The 15,139-nt window shown below is 35.1% G+C and overlaps 1 protein-coding gene across 4 annotated transcripts in view; it reads right to left on the minus strand.

Moving 5' to 3' along the window:
• Positions 1-15,139, minus strand: part of LOC124636137 (apoptosis-stimulating of p53 protein 1) — a 243,615-nt gene that overhangs the window by 96,255 nt on the left and 132,221 nt on the right. The window lies entirely within an intron of this gene.

The raw sequence follows: 15,139 nt of genomic DNA on the forward strand, positions 1-15,139 counted from the left end.
AAATCTATTTTATTTACGCATATCAAATTTCTAGTATCTATTGAAACCCCCTCACTTATCTAAAATACAAAATTTCATTAATATACCTATTGTAGGTCTTGAGATATTAACGTCAGAAAATCGCTATTTTTACTATACACTCACTGACTGACTGATTCACTGACTCACTCATCAAAAACCTAGACCACTTCCAATGGTCGTATTGACTTGAAATTTGGCATGGAGGTAGGTCTTTATGTCAAGGTAAAGGGAAAAATCTGAAAATGGCCAAGTGTGAGTCGGTTTCAAAATAATGAAGGTGTTTTATACCCGGTGTAAATTTATACCCCTAAGGAACTAAAACGAACTAAATTTATCTATATTTATATAATATATCTTCGAATGGTTTGTATTTAGTTTAGTTAGAAGTAAAATAGTGTAGTTAGAAGTAAAATAAAAATCTGAAAACGGCCAAGTGTGAATCACTTTCGAAAATAACGAATGTGTAACTTTGATCCACGAACATAATATATGATAACATGTCATGTCAGTCAGTTGGTAAATCTAGTCCATTTAGTTAATCTAGTTAATTTCTTTGTAAGAAACATAGTGCATATTAAAAAATCTAAAAGATAGTATAAATGAGACATTCCTTTAACTAACTTCATCATAAGAAAAAAATAAAATAAACAACCTTACAAAAATAAATGAAATCCCACCCAAAACAAAAATGTGAAAGACTGCCAAGTTCGATAATATGGGAATGCTTCGCCTATAAAAGAAGTGAGATCTGAATAAGTACCAAGTTCCATACACATACCTCAGTTAAAAATAGTTACTTTTTAATGATGTTACTTGGCAAGTTTTAATAGAAAATTAAATACTTGATTCATTGCGTTTAGTAGGTTTATAACAAGGTGTATGAAAACTTTCCAAGTAACATCATTAAAAAGTAACTATTTTTAACTGAGGTATGTGTATGGAACTTGGTACTTATTCAGATCTCACTTCTTTTATAGGCGAAGCATTCCCATATTATCGAACTTGGCAGTCTTTCACATTTTTGTTTTGGGTGGTTTACTTTAGCGGTGAAGAGTTAACTCCGGTGTGCGGACGCGAGTATCGCTTTGGTTTGAATAAATACAGTCGCTATACGTTTGTCTCTCTAAAAGGTTTTTTTCACAGAATGCATTAACTATTTTTAACAATAAAACTATTTTCGTATTACCTCTTGAAATGCATTTTCGTAGAGCGTCGATTTCCAATAAAAGTCTCCGGTGCTCGTCCGAGTGCTGTAGGCGTTCACTCAACTTCGCACTGAATACTGAATTCATATGACGCTGAATCGGCGAGATACGAGAAACGAAAGGAAGTTTTGATATCTGTTTGAATAATACACGCCGTCGAAGACTTGTCGGTATTTGTTTGTCATTTTTACGCAAACGCATGGTTTGGTCAAAGCATCGAATGTTTTGACATCAACCTTTGATTAACCGTAACATTCTAGGTAACCAATATATAATGTCATTAAATAATGTGATAGCGCAAATTATATTAATGAAACTCCGTACCTAAGAAGACAAAAGCATGAAATTAAATTACAGACTGTCACCACGCTTGACCGTTGTCCACAAAAAGAATTACGAATCTGTGAGTTGACGTTGAAATGGAGCGAATTCATCGGAGACCGCCAATCTAAAGGTGTCCCACTTTGTGCAAGCTTTGAATGGAAGAGTGGCGAGCGACGAGAGCCCCCACCTGGCCGTAAATCAGATACCTCCGCCGCAGACAGGGAATCGAATAACAACCGTAAATTCACAAAGCGAAGGTCTAAGATCACTAAAATAACTTTGCACTTTGTATCTTTTAGACGGTCAAGAATGTGCTATTGAGAAAAGGGCGCTTCCAGATAAGGGCTTTATCGATGCATAAAATGTGTTATTATGAAGTTGGTCGGCCGCCACTCTGAGACGCGGTCCGCCGCCCAAAAAGAAGCATGTTGCCTTTATTCATTGAGGTATTTGTGGCATCTCTTTATTTGCACCTGTCGTAAATTTGCGACCTTCCGTGACATGTTTATGTGACAGATTGCGGGAGAGGATTATATCAAACGGTACGGAATTCGTTTCTGTAAGCACGGGAATATTTTAATTACACGTCAATCTTGGAAATAATTATTATTGATAGTAAAAGTAACATTGTAATTGGTATAGAAGAAAATCTTAGGTAAAGCAGAAAGGGCTTTTAATTGGTTTTTAAAAACAACTTATTTCCGACAGTCAAAACAAGTACGTAAAAACGTTTTCTCTATCGAGTTCAAAAATGAGGATTTGAAAAGACTCTTTCAATTAAGCAATTTAGCGTAATTAATTCCGACAAAAGATTTATTGTAAGTTAAAACAAAGCACGGGACTGTTGCATCGTAGATCTCAATTTCGTGAATGAGTTGAAAACGTGAAAATTAAAACATTCGTTTGAAAGGTGAATGTATAAGTTTGTGTTTACATTAAGAGTTGTATCGGATGTTATGCCTTCATGGTACGTATACATATATATATTTTGTAAGTGTACATATTCTGTTAATCCTATTGAGTTATAAACCTATATCATCACTGACGTTCTGCTGCAACATTTACGAAAGCAAAATATATAAAAATCGCTCTACCTACGACGCATCGTCTGAAATTCAAAAACTCTGACCAATCTTAAGACAAGACGCTCCAATTGCAATCCAAAAATCCAATGCAAGTCAAAGGTGAACTCAACTGGAATTTATAATTGCCTCATACTTTGAAAGCTTGTCACAAGTATGGTATTCATGTCACAGCGAGCCACGTGGCATGTCGCCAAGAATGTGGGCTGCAGTAATTCAACGTATATAATATACTTAGTGCGGGGTACGAGCCTCGGATTGCCTGTGATAGTGTTTGTGGCTTGACGTCAGACTGATGATGTATGCTTACTGAATTGTTTGGAGTGTACCTATCTTAATATTGTTAACTATGTTCAGAGGTGTCACTTGTGTCCCGTGGGAACTACTCCGCGCACCCGGATAAAACCTTTATTTACCTGATATTTACCCTGATAAAATATTTATTTACCTTTAGTATTGAAGTCTTTCTCCACAGGCTATTTAACACTTAATTAAATTGTGCTTTAAAATTGGACCAGTAGTAGTTCGTGAAATTGCCGGGTTACTAATTTTGTTTGCTCAAGCAATAGGTGGATACAGATTAGAGTTACATACTGCTACACTTAAGGAAGACTGTTGGTAGTATTTTAATCAGGTTAAACTTAGGGAACAGCCAGATGATGAAGTAGGTATTAGAACTACAAGCTTTTGTTTTTCTCTCTGTAGTGATGCTTTTGATAGGGGTGAGGAAAATAAAGTGTATTTAGATAGAAAAGGTAAGCTTTGTAGAGTTTATTCCCCACGGTTTGTAATATATAGCGAAACCGAGTAGCTCTTGGAAATTGTTGCGTAGAAAGATACAAACGATTGTAATGTAAGGTCCTTTCTAGATTTTAGGTAAGTACCTCTTGTAGTTTTTTTGGCATATTGATATCCGGCGGTCCCGAAGTGTCCTTGCTAAGCACTTAGAGCAAATAAAAAGGTTTTAGAATTTTTTTTCTTAAAGCTATTCGAACTTTATTTACACACAATTTACTGTAGATAAGTAGATAGGTAACTATATTCAATAATTCAGTGCTTATTCTGAATAAAGAGAAGAGATATATGTAGATTTTTTTAATATAATCGTAACTCTTTGCTAGTCACCTCTACACATCCTTGCAAATATAGAGTGTTGTAGTTCTAGTCCGGGGATTAAATGTGGCTGAAATGCTTCCCTTTGAGCTAAGCAACTTTGATTGTGTTATGATAACTAAACTACAACTTTAAGACTACTTAATTTACATAAACAAAACATGGGAACATCAACATAAGTTGCTTACCAGTATCTTTATTACTTAACTCCTTCTAGCTAGGTCATCTATCTGGATTTTTTACAGTATTTTAATATACGTGTTATTGAGTTATGAAACTTGAATATCAACCAATTACGATTCTGCTTCAGGAAAAAAACCCACACAGTTAATTTATTCAAAAGTCATGCTTCCATTTTCTTCTAGAATTCTATGATAAACTGTAAGGCTATCAACAGTATTATCATTCTTGGAAAAGGGCATTTATAAACTATTTCTGAAAGCAATATTAAATGAAGCCTAAGTACGTATGAATAAGCCATGAATATTTTCTATGTAAAGCATATATCTTAGTATCAAGTTAATTTTCTTTTACATACTCTTCCTGTGATTCATTTACCGTATTGACACTGTCAATAAAATCAAAAACATCTCAAGAAATCTTAACACCGATCAATGTAAGCGCAAACGTCTTTAAACTCCTTTCAATATTAGCATAAACATAAAACATGCAATGTTTACACGACGTGTTGACACGCCAAAGGATAATTCGTCGGTGTCAAAAGGGCGTCAGAGGGGATGTCGTGAAAATGTAAAGATCAGACCGGTCCCCTAATGACCTGCAAACATGGGGATATCACACGCGATTTACGAAGGGACCTTTTACTATGCTGTGTCTTGTAATTGATAACGAATAGGTGTAGATAAGGTGCCCGTAATTCTGGTCAGCTGACGTAGCTTAACTAAAGGTGGGTAAGATTAATGAACACTATATATGATTTATTTTAATTAGTTTTGTTAGAAGGTAAGGGGTTTTGATTAATTAGTTGCTGCTGATTTATTGTTATTTTTTATTGCATTTATAAATACATTTTGACGCACTGCAAACAGAGTTTACGTACTACGGCGAGTTAAACCCAGTGCTGGGTTCTCTTATAGCCTACCTTAGAGTGAAAGAATGATTCGAAGGAATAGGGCAAATCTAAATAATTACCTTAATGTATTCTTAACCTCGCAATACAAAGTTAAACTACATTTAACAAACAATTACCTTATTCTAGTGCGAACTCTAGAACTAAATAAAGGACAGGTCTATACCTATAAGTAATTATGTAAATGAAACGGTCGAAAAGTTTTTATCTGTATTTAATTATACAAATTCAAATGGTCCCCTGGTAACTGTTCCTCTATTTTGTCATACATTTTCTATTTTAGCGCTTTTAATGTAGTAATTAGAAGTATAACATTAAACACTAATAGAATTAGAAAGAAGTGACCTTTCGAAATTGGTTACAAATTGACCCTTTAAAGTCAAATAAAAATGTAAATATTCGGTAATATGTGAACAATAACTAAGGAGTGAGAAAGGTGTAATATTTAAACTTAAATGACGGTTATGTTAAAATTATAAAACTTAAATTTTCTGACCCCTGTTGTGATGATGTGCAAGGCAACGATTTCTCGTGTCGTATTTTGATACTTTTTGTGTAGTTCAGCTTGCAAATGCCTTACTTAATCTGTCAGTGACGTCCATTATAACCTGACCCACCCAAAAATATTCGCATTTTTCATCTATCCAATGTTTGTAAATTGATCTACAAATTCGTTCCGCTTGTATCATCAATCTTCTTAATAATTACGTTTGAAGACACGTAGAATCTTTTTTTAGGTGGCAAAGACTAAAGGGCTCACACAACAGCGCGTATTAGCTTGGCCACGCCTCCGATGACCCACAACTGTTTCCTTTGCCCATTTTTTGCTTAAAGTTGATAAGATGGTATTTTGAAGGCACAAAAAATGTTTTAGAATTTGGCGTCCAGCGCCCAAGAGAGCTATTGTGATTTAACTTTATCCCAATTCAACCTCTAAGAAAGTGCTGAGACATTTGACAATTCTACAAGTTACGTAGACGTTGTTCAGCAAAATCTGCGTTTATACGAGAAAACAGTAATGTTACCAAAGCTGAAGAATATTTTGTAACAAAATATTTTTGTAATCTCTGAGGGCATATCGAAAACAGCTCCATCAAAATATTTCTTCTATTTCAGATCGAGAGGTCAACGTTTTGTCATTGATTGGGACTCATTTGACAGCTGCAGTCCCTCGACAGGAATATCCCCTATAGAGTCACATAGTGATTTATTTCCTTTGCGGTGCAGAATCCCCTTTGTGCGGAAACTACGGAACCTACATTTGTAGCAAATCGTATTGACCTGTGCGCTGTTATGTATGACTAGTTTCCGTTCACGACTTCTCTAGAAGGAAATTAGATATATACACGTGTAACAAACAAGGTATTATTCAAAACATAAAACAAATTACTTGCCTAAAATCAGGTTAGAGGATACGGTTACATCATAAAAGTTTTAGTAAGTAAAACGTGCCTACAGGTAGGCACGCCCAATTTAAACTTCACAGACTAAAGTTACACCTATGTTCAAGTAACCGTAAAACACATCACCCGAGGGGATAATAAAACTACTTCTCAAAATTACAGACAGAAGACTGTCGAGTTAAACAAAATGTTTCACCAAAATACCTGTGTGATAAAAACCGGTAAATAATAACAGTACTTTAGAGAAAATGTCTTAAGAATTTGAAGATGAATTCCTTACATTCCTATGGGTCCTTGACATACATCCCTTATCAACAACTTTATGGTAAGAAGACGTCTTCGGGTCCACTTAAAGGACTCGATAACACGTGCACTCCGGCTTAAAAGGATTCCAAGTAAACTGGCGATAAATACTTTACCCTAACGTGTGGCCGACACTTGTGGAAATGCCAGATATTCTTTGATGATTTTATTTGAAAGGAACATATTTTACAACCTATTTATGACAGGAGAAAGGTACTATATTATTTGTATGGATCCATTTCTTGAACAATATTATATGTAGGTATATGGAAAAGGTTAAATAAATAAGTGGGCCTATCACAATCTGGCTTACCATAACGACGGTTAAGGGGTTCCAGCAAGAATCTCAAGGATTACAGTCAAAATAAATTCTACCCTTAGAATTCTTACGTTCTCGCTCGTAAACAATTCTAATCTACCCTAAGACTTTAATTTAAATCGTTTCCCCAATACAAAGCTTCACAAAGAACATAAGAAGCACACACGCGAAACGCACACATAGACAAGGGAGCGACCTCCGCCACCACGCCTGTTTAAATGCCCATTTGGATGGAATTTTAATTCCGTCATACATGTCTTTGTATGGATTGACAGCAAGCTGGGGAATTTCACGCCCCCTCCTAATTTATACTTCCTCGTTTCTTTGAAAGGCACGCTTAGCCGACGGCCTATTCAGTCCAGTCTGTTTTATAAAAAAGACCTTTGTGGTTTTTAAGGGATTTGTGTTTTGGTAAATTTTTGAATGGCAAAATATTTACAATTAATTAATTCAATCTGGAAATCTATTGTATTATTTCTTACAAAATGATCTTATTATAGGGAAATATTAAAACTAGGTATCAAAATATTCATCTGCATCGCTGTCAGCTGGGATCGTGCCCAAAAGGCTGGCTGCATTGCCACGCTGGATGGCAATGCATATCCTTTGACCGAAGTATAGACCAGCCCTTTGGTCACGAGTGGACTCCACTAATCGCTTACCAATTCTAATACCTTTAATTAAAGTTCGGCCATTCAGAGAATGCGTTCCTGACACGTCGCGATTGAACTGACGACGTAATAACATTCATTGATTATTGATATAATAATGTTGTTTTAATGCTCCTCAATTGTTAAAACGGTAAACAACCAGCAAAAATATTTTTATCGTAACTGCAACGCCATTGCAAAGTTACGTCGTCAGTTCAATCGCGACGTGTCAGGAACGCATTCTCTGAATGGCCGAACTATAATTTATTTATTTATTGAACACCTACAGTTACAGCACGCAAAATATTGCGGTTCTTATTATCATGGCTTATTTTTCAAAATGTATAACTATGCATTAAGTTAAAGTCGTTGCATTTATGAATACCAAGTCATCCCAAAAAGGTACCAGGAATGCAATTTTTTAGGAAGTTTCTTTTATAAGTGCATCCTGCTGTATTTTTCACGCATCTTTACACTGTGTGCTTTTACACAAGCATGACTTAAAAATATAAGCTTTTTTTCAACTCGCTGCTTTATTATAAAGACGATTCAATACCATTAGACACGAAGGAAGTCTTAACATTGTGCTGATTAATAAATTTTAGATTAAACGTACATTCTCGTGGGATTACACTCGGTCTGGCTTGGACCGACTCGCTTGAACAGTCGGTATCCACCACTGCGGTTAATTTAATGTCCCTATTCTGACTCCGGTATGCTTTATGAACATAAAGTGTGAGATAATAAAACATCGCGACTCTAACAAAACTCACGTCGGATGTTTCAGATATTTATTTAATACTATCTTTCATGAATGCGCGTCATTTAAATCTCTTTTATTTTACTCTTGGAATAAACGCTCGACGCTGCGTTGTCGTTTATTCCGGACAAGTGAATCATTAATGTGCATAAATGTACGGTTTTGTGTTTAAAATGAAATAAATCCGAAGTTTGTCCGAACGGGTATCGAACTGGTATTTATCAAGGTATTAGTGCTTCCTGAACCACTATTAAAATGTCATTAGAACTCCATTTTGGTTGTTATCGAAGCGCCTCTCATGTTTAATGTTGCCAACAAGAAACACATTAAAACACACACATATGTAAATAATTATACACTTTATGCACAAAATATATCCTTAAATATTTCGACGAAATATTTTCTTCGATTGTATGTGTAGTATAAAATATGTAAAGAATTCTTGAACCTTCATTTTAATATTGGCACAAACCATATTCCGAAACTTCCTACACCAATAAGTAAACTAATCTACTAAGTATTTGCGATGGACTGGTCCTTCCACTTCGCGAAATACGAAGTCCTAGTAGAACCTTGTACCTACTAATGAAAGATCCGAAACACAAACAGTAACATATGCGCGATGGGTACTGATTAGATGCAACGTGATCTTAGAGCAAACTCAACGTGTTTGAATTAGTGACGAAGGTAAAGTAACTCGAGAGCCACCGTCAAATGAGTGTTTACCTATCTAAACGATGTTCTCGCTAATGAACATATGTATGTACATTGCAACAAATCATAACCACAAGAAAAGTTATAAAAGATCTACGATTTTGATTGCTTAAGTGATTGTACGAATAAGTAACTGTAATCATTCGAAGTTAATGTTCATCTCTTCAAACGAGTCACTGAGTTCAATGAAAAAAAAAACAAATGTTCTCTTCAAAGATCCAAAGCCGAATTTAAGCGCCATAAAATTTAACGTCTACGTCTTTTCGACGATGCCATTTAATTTGCAGATCAACAAGGATAGAAGGAATTCACGAACAGTATAAGTTGACGCTGGATTCGGACCGATAAATATTTGTAGAAAATACAGCTGATTGCGAACACACAGCATTAGGACGAAGTTACATTTGCATATATGAATAAGACTAGAACAGAAGGTCCCCTTTTACGTAACGAAAGTACTCGGGACGTCAAAAGGATGTCGCATGACCATTTCCTGATGGAAGTAAGCTCTCATCTGAGGGTAATATCGGCGTATTTTTCCCATTCCTATTGTAGGGTTAGGCATGCCGTACGACGGATGTCAACGCTTTTTGCTTTGAGTTGTAATAAAAGCTACGGGGTGAGTGTGTAATATTTTTTTTATAATGGGGTGTACTTGCTAATAGTTTTATTTTTTACGATAGCTTGTTTATACGTTTTACTTTCAATGCTTAGCAGATAAAATGACTTTAAGACTTCCTAATTATCAAAGTAAAACATTGACACCATCACCAGTAATCTTTTTGCACATGCTCCAATAAAGAATAAATAACCCTGAACTCTTGTATTAAGCCTTCAATATATCTTCTTATACGGGGCTTACAGTAATCTTAGCTAAGTGTGATATATTATTTCGAAAACAAACTCGCACGCATCTTAAGGCTGAGGGCTTCAAGTAAATCCTGCCGAAGAAAGAGAACAAGACTTTACCATCAGTTGATAAAGCAGCTTTTTGTAGGTTTTTTCTCAACACAATATAAAGTTTTAGCACGTTTTTTAGTATAATAGAATTTGGAGTAAGTTAGCTATGCGCGTGTAATGGTAGGGTCGGTCTTGAAGTGAGCCTATTCAGAAGTTAGGTAAAAGTGTTAATGGATCCGTTTGTTGGTTTCTTGATCAACCATTGATCGGAAATGGGCTAGGCAGGTCAGGCTGAAGTTGAAGCTTTTTTGTGCGAGAAAGTTGACTAACGTTTAAATTCTAGATAGCCAGACAAACCTGGGAGTCAAGTTAATTGAAAATGCATTTATAAGTCTTCATGTTAAGTCTAGTATTTTAGCGTTAGTGTCCCCAGGCAGGAAACCGAGGAATTTCTTTCTTAAGTCTTTATATTATAACTTACTGAATACTTAGGTACATGATATGTTTTCCTAGGAATTTATTAAATTGTACATAAGGTTAATTATATATTATCATTATTAAAAAAAATAGTAAAAGTGCAATCGTTAAATAAAGTGATCCCAAAATATGAAACGTTTATTTCTACCAAAAGATACTATTCATGACAGAGTGATTGCACTAAAAACGTCAATACCAAAAGCCGATAGCAATACATGTGTATCAAAGAGATAATCCATCAGCAGTCCCTTTGATCTGACCCTCGCATTTCCCATGAAATGTCCTTCAATAAAACTTTATATTTTCATTCAGTTTTTATTTACTTACATAGTTTATATGTATATTGGTATGTAAATGTAAAATAATGTAATAAAAGTCGTGTAAATTACTCCATTCATAACTCAAGAATGGCTGAACCGTTTGAGTTGAAAATTGGAGAAGAGCTCAGACCCGGAGCTTAAGAAGAAGGACATATAATAGATTTTTGTCACCATCCAGCTACGGGAAGCAGTTGTCTCGGGGCGCGGGTGAAACCGCGGGTGGGAAGCTAGTTTTATTACATCCAATTGCCTATTACAATGCTGACTGTTGAATTTAAAGTAGCACTTTCCTATGTTACCTACTAGTTTAAAAGTAAAGACTTTGCAATGGAAATAATTTCATTAAGTATAAAGTACGATTATCTTAAAAAATATGCGTTATTTTTTTCTTTTAGAGAAAGTTCCATCGTACCCGAAAGAATATATATCAAAGTACCTATTGAATTATGGTCAGCCAAAGGGTCAACCATCCGTAAACTGACCGCACTTGTACCTCAGTTTCTTTTGACAAAAGATCACATTATATTTCTTTTTAACTGTTATTAAATCCCTGTACTCTTTGTAAGCACACATTCACTTGAAATAATCGCGTAACCTGGCTGCAGTAAAATGTTTTATAGCAGAAATAACGAGCAACTTGAGCACCCTTTAACTATTTATCTCACAGTACTAGCTCTCATATATCAACGTCGTGCAGAACAATAAATTAGTAATTAATTAGCAGATGTGCGCCTTTTAGAAAAGTTGTCACTCAAACGGATTTTATCCCATGATATCTGTTGGTAAATAAATGTTACAGTTTTAAACATTTAAATGATTGAGGAAAAATACGCACCTGCATTTTGTAAATGAATGGATGCTGTCATCAAAAATAAAACGTTAAATATTTTGTGAGAAGTGTGATAAAAATAAAACATAAACTGCTTAATTTATATCTAACCAATTTATATTTAGTATTAATAATAGACATATCAACAGCTGTTCGAAGTCAGCTTTGAAAAATTACATTCTTAACGCGAGTACGATCAAAGGCGCGAAGCAAAATTCGGCCCATAAATATGAATAACTCTAAGAAAACTTCACACGCGAGGATTCACAAAATATGCGAACGTGTCGCGTTTCCAAACAAATTTATATCATGGCTCCTCGTACTCCAGCAATATTTATAACAGCTCATTCTTCTTCATATGGAAGGGCACTATATCAAAGCATTTATTATGAACAGAAACGGGACTTTTGAACATATGCATAACGAGAACAAGCATTTGCGTAAACATGATTAAAACCTGCGAATATGTATGAGGTGACATATAGATGTCGGATGCCGGGGACCTGTAAGTGGGTGTGCCATGGATTGTAATGGAAGCGAGTGCCCTGCCAACCCCCTGTTTGCACAATACGCAAATATGTGTAGACAATGTTAATTGAACATGTGTTTGTAAACTATCTTTACCCTACATCTCTGGTTTTTATCCACGTATGACGGTAAAAGCCGGTAGAATGAATGAAAAGTGACATTTTCCTGGACGCGGCGCCACTACGTGGACTTTATTGCAACTGATAGTGACAACATGAGGAAAATGTGCGGTTTGGCCTTTATGTGAAGCCGACAGATGTTTTATATTTCGACACTAACGTGACTACGTTTCCTTTTTAGCACAGTCAAAGCTTGATTTTTTTTCTATCAAAAAGTTGCGTAAAATTGGTTGGCTCTGTAATTCTACAGCAAGAATGCACTACAGGCTTTCCAAAGTCAATTATTCCCGTCAGAGAAGTTTTTGTTAGCAAAACTTTTGTGTCACGAAAAAGGCGGAAATCTTTTGTAGAAAAACTTCGTTATTTAATAACACGAACAGCTTTTTTACTGTTCAGTTATTTCATTTTAAAGTGTTTCATTCATTATGTATTCAAGTATTCTTTCAGCTACTATTTCTTTTGTATGAGTTAGGTTTCTGCGCTGTAATAAAAGGCCTTTATATTCGCATTCCAAAGTGTCCCATCGTTGATTAAATGTGTTCTAAAATTATCCGCAAACTGTTAGATCCTTAAGCTATTAATATCTCATTCACACACGACGTAGGTACATTACCGTGGAGATAGTTTCGACATAGTTCCGGGGCAAAGGCCGTCCAAGTCATAAAGCTTCCTGCAGTGGGACCTACTAATTTAGATGTCTGAAATCGCACTCCGTTATATTCCCCAAAGGATATACCGTAAATGACACTATCTAAGTTGTCATTTTCAGGGGAAACTAGTTTAAAGCGAAGTTGCAGTGAATTAGGTTAAGTGATGTTATGAACAAGAGAGGGAGTCTCATTGCTTATAACTTAGATAGGTAGCTAAGTAACAGTTATGCTTGCTGATCGACTTCAGAGGGTACGTATGGTTATGCTGCGGTCGTTAAATGGATAGGTGTTGTTTAACTTTACTTCAAGGATTATCATTGCCTACATTTAACATTATGTGCTTTTCGCCGCTATTCTCGCAACGGATATTGGAAATCCTTAAAACTTTGTAAGAGCATAAATATCGTTAATATTAGCCATTACTAGCATTGTGGAGGTCGCCGCGTGCCTCAGTCGCGCCATGTAAATTATTGATATTCAGTTGTAAGTATTTACTGAGACTGGCGCTAACCCAACCTAGTTGGGTAAAGCTAGGCGGATGATGACTCATTGTCAAAGTTAACTTTAATATTTAATAGGAATGAATTTTCATTAAATAGTAATTGAGTCAGGTATATAAAACTATACGTTAGACATATTATCAAAATTCGTACAAGAAGTTTTTCTTAACTTTAGAAACTATTTTAGCACCCCATTTCTGAACATTCATAAAGTACCATAATTCAGAAGAAAATTGACCTACTATGAATTTTGCAATTAAAACCAGTAATTTAATTAAGCCATGGTATGAATTTGAGCAATTATTGCTTATTGGGAACTTAAGTTATAATTAATATTATTTGAATTTGAACCCTTTGTAGTATTGAGATTTCAATATTGATATCGACTATCGTTATCGTCATAGTGTAGATTGGCTGTCAGTCTTGAGTTGCCACGAGCTTACAAATCCATCTTTTGTTTGGTAGATATTTTGTAAGTACTTAATTTTACTGTTTTTAAATGTGTTACTTTTATTTTCTTTCTTTCTAAAGAGACACAAAAGTATTTTATTTAAATATGTGACTACTTCTACTTTATTTATAAACCTAGTTATCCAAGTTAATTATTGGCAGGTACGATCTGCTGCAATGTTTATTTCTTTTTGACATTTGTTTCCAGTATTCTTATCTCAACGTTCATCATCACGTTTGCTCGCCAAGGAAATAGTTATTATGTTTAGCGGGTCAGTAAGTAAATGCTTGCTACTCAATGTAAACTAAGTTGTATGGTCTATTTATTTATTTATTTATTTATTCTTTATTGTACACAAAAACATATAAAAAAAAAGACACACAACACAGAGAAGACATGTACAAAGGCGAGCTTAACCCAGAACTGGGTTCTCTAACAGCAAACCTTAGAGCGATAGAGAGATGCGATAGGGAAGAGAAAATTTAAAGTGCACAACATTAAACAAAACAAAGATGAAACTACATAACATAAAATATATACCTATAAATAAAACATAAAATATAATAAATAAATAAATACATACATACAAATAAGGTCATGTTGACAGGAAATGTTCTTTAGTTCGTCTCCTGAAGACATCTAACGACTTGCTCTCACGTATACTGTGAGGCAGAGCGTTCCAAAGCCTCACAGCGCGCACAGTGAAGGATCCATCATAACGGCTCGAAGTATGGTCGTTCCCGAGTGCCAACGGGAAGTTTATAACTTTTCTAATTTTTTATTTATTTATTTAAGTAAAGATTCTCGTAAGCAACTTTTTATTTGAGCAACAATAATTTTCAGAAAATGAACCAATAAATATTAATAATGAACAAATAAATTAGAAGGGTATTTGGGTGTTAAGACATCAAATATCTCACAAATAAAAAACAAATTAAGATATTCGTAATATTTCAGTATCAATGTTGCCACTCACACAAGTTTCACTCTTCCAATCCCGAAAAAGCGACGTAACCAAGCGGCAACGATACAATTTTTATCAAAGGCAAAAAGGTATTATCGGTTGTCACAGTTCCAATACTGCAAATATACTTGTTTCCTACACAGTGTGCCCATGATATGCGTGATTTACAAGCCACATCAACCGCGGGAGAACGATTGATCGCTGTGTGTTTGACTACAATCACTTCTCGTTTAGATAGATGACGGTTGACGTAAATCGAACGTCGAATACCTTAATAACCCTTTGTGGATATCGCGAACGTTTTGGTTGAGGGATACGTTAAAGGGTGTGTGTGAAATAAACATTTTTCTAGAGCTGGTTTTTTTAGTTTGAGGCGGATTTTCAATGCCGTGAATTCGTAGAAAGCAACGGGTCTGC

Source organism: Helicoverpa zea, chromosome 14, assembly GCF_022581195.2.
Source record: "Helicoverpa zea isolate HzStark_Cry1AcR chromosome 14, ilHelZeax1.1, whole genome shotgun sequence".
NCBI lineage: Eukaryota > Metazoa > Arthropoda > Insecta > Lepidoptera > Noctuidae > Helicoverpa > Helicoverpa zea.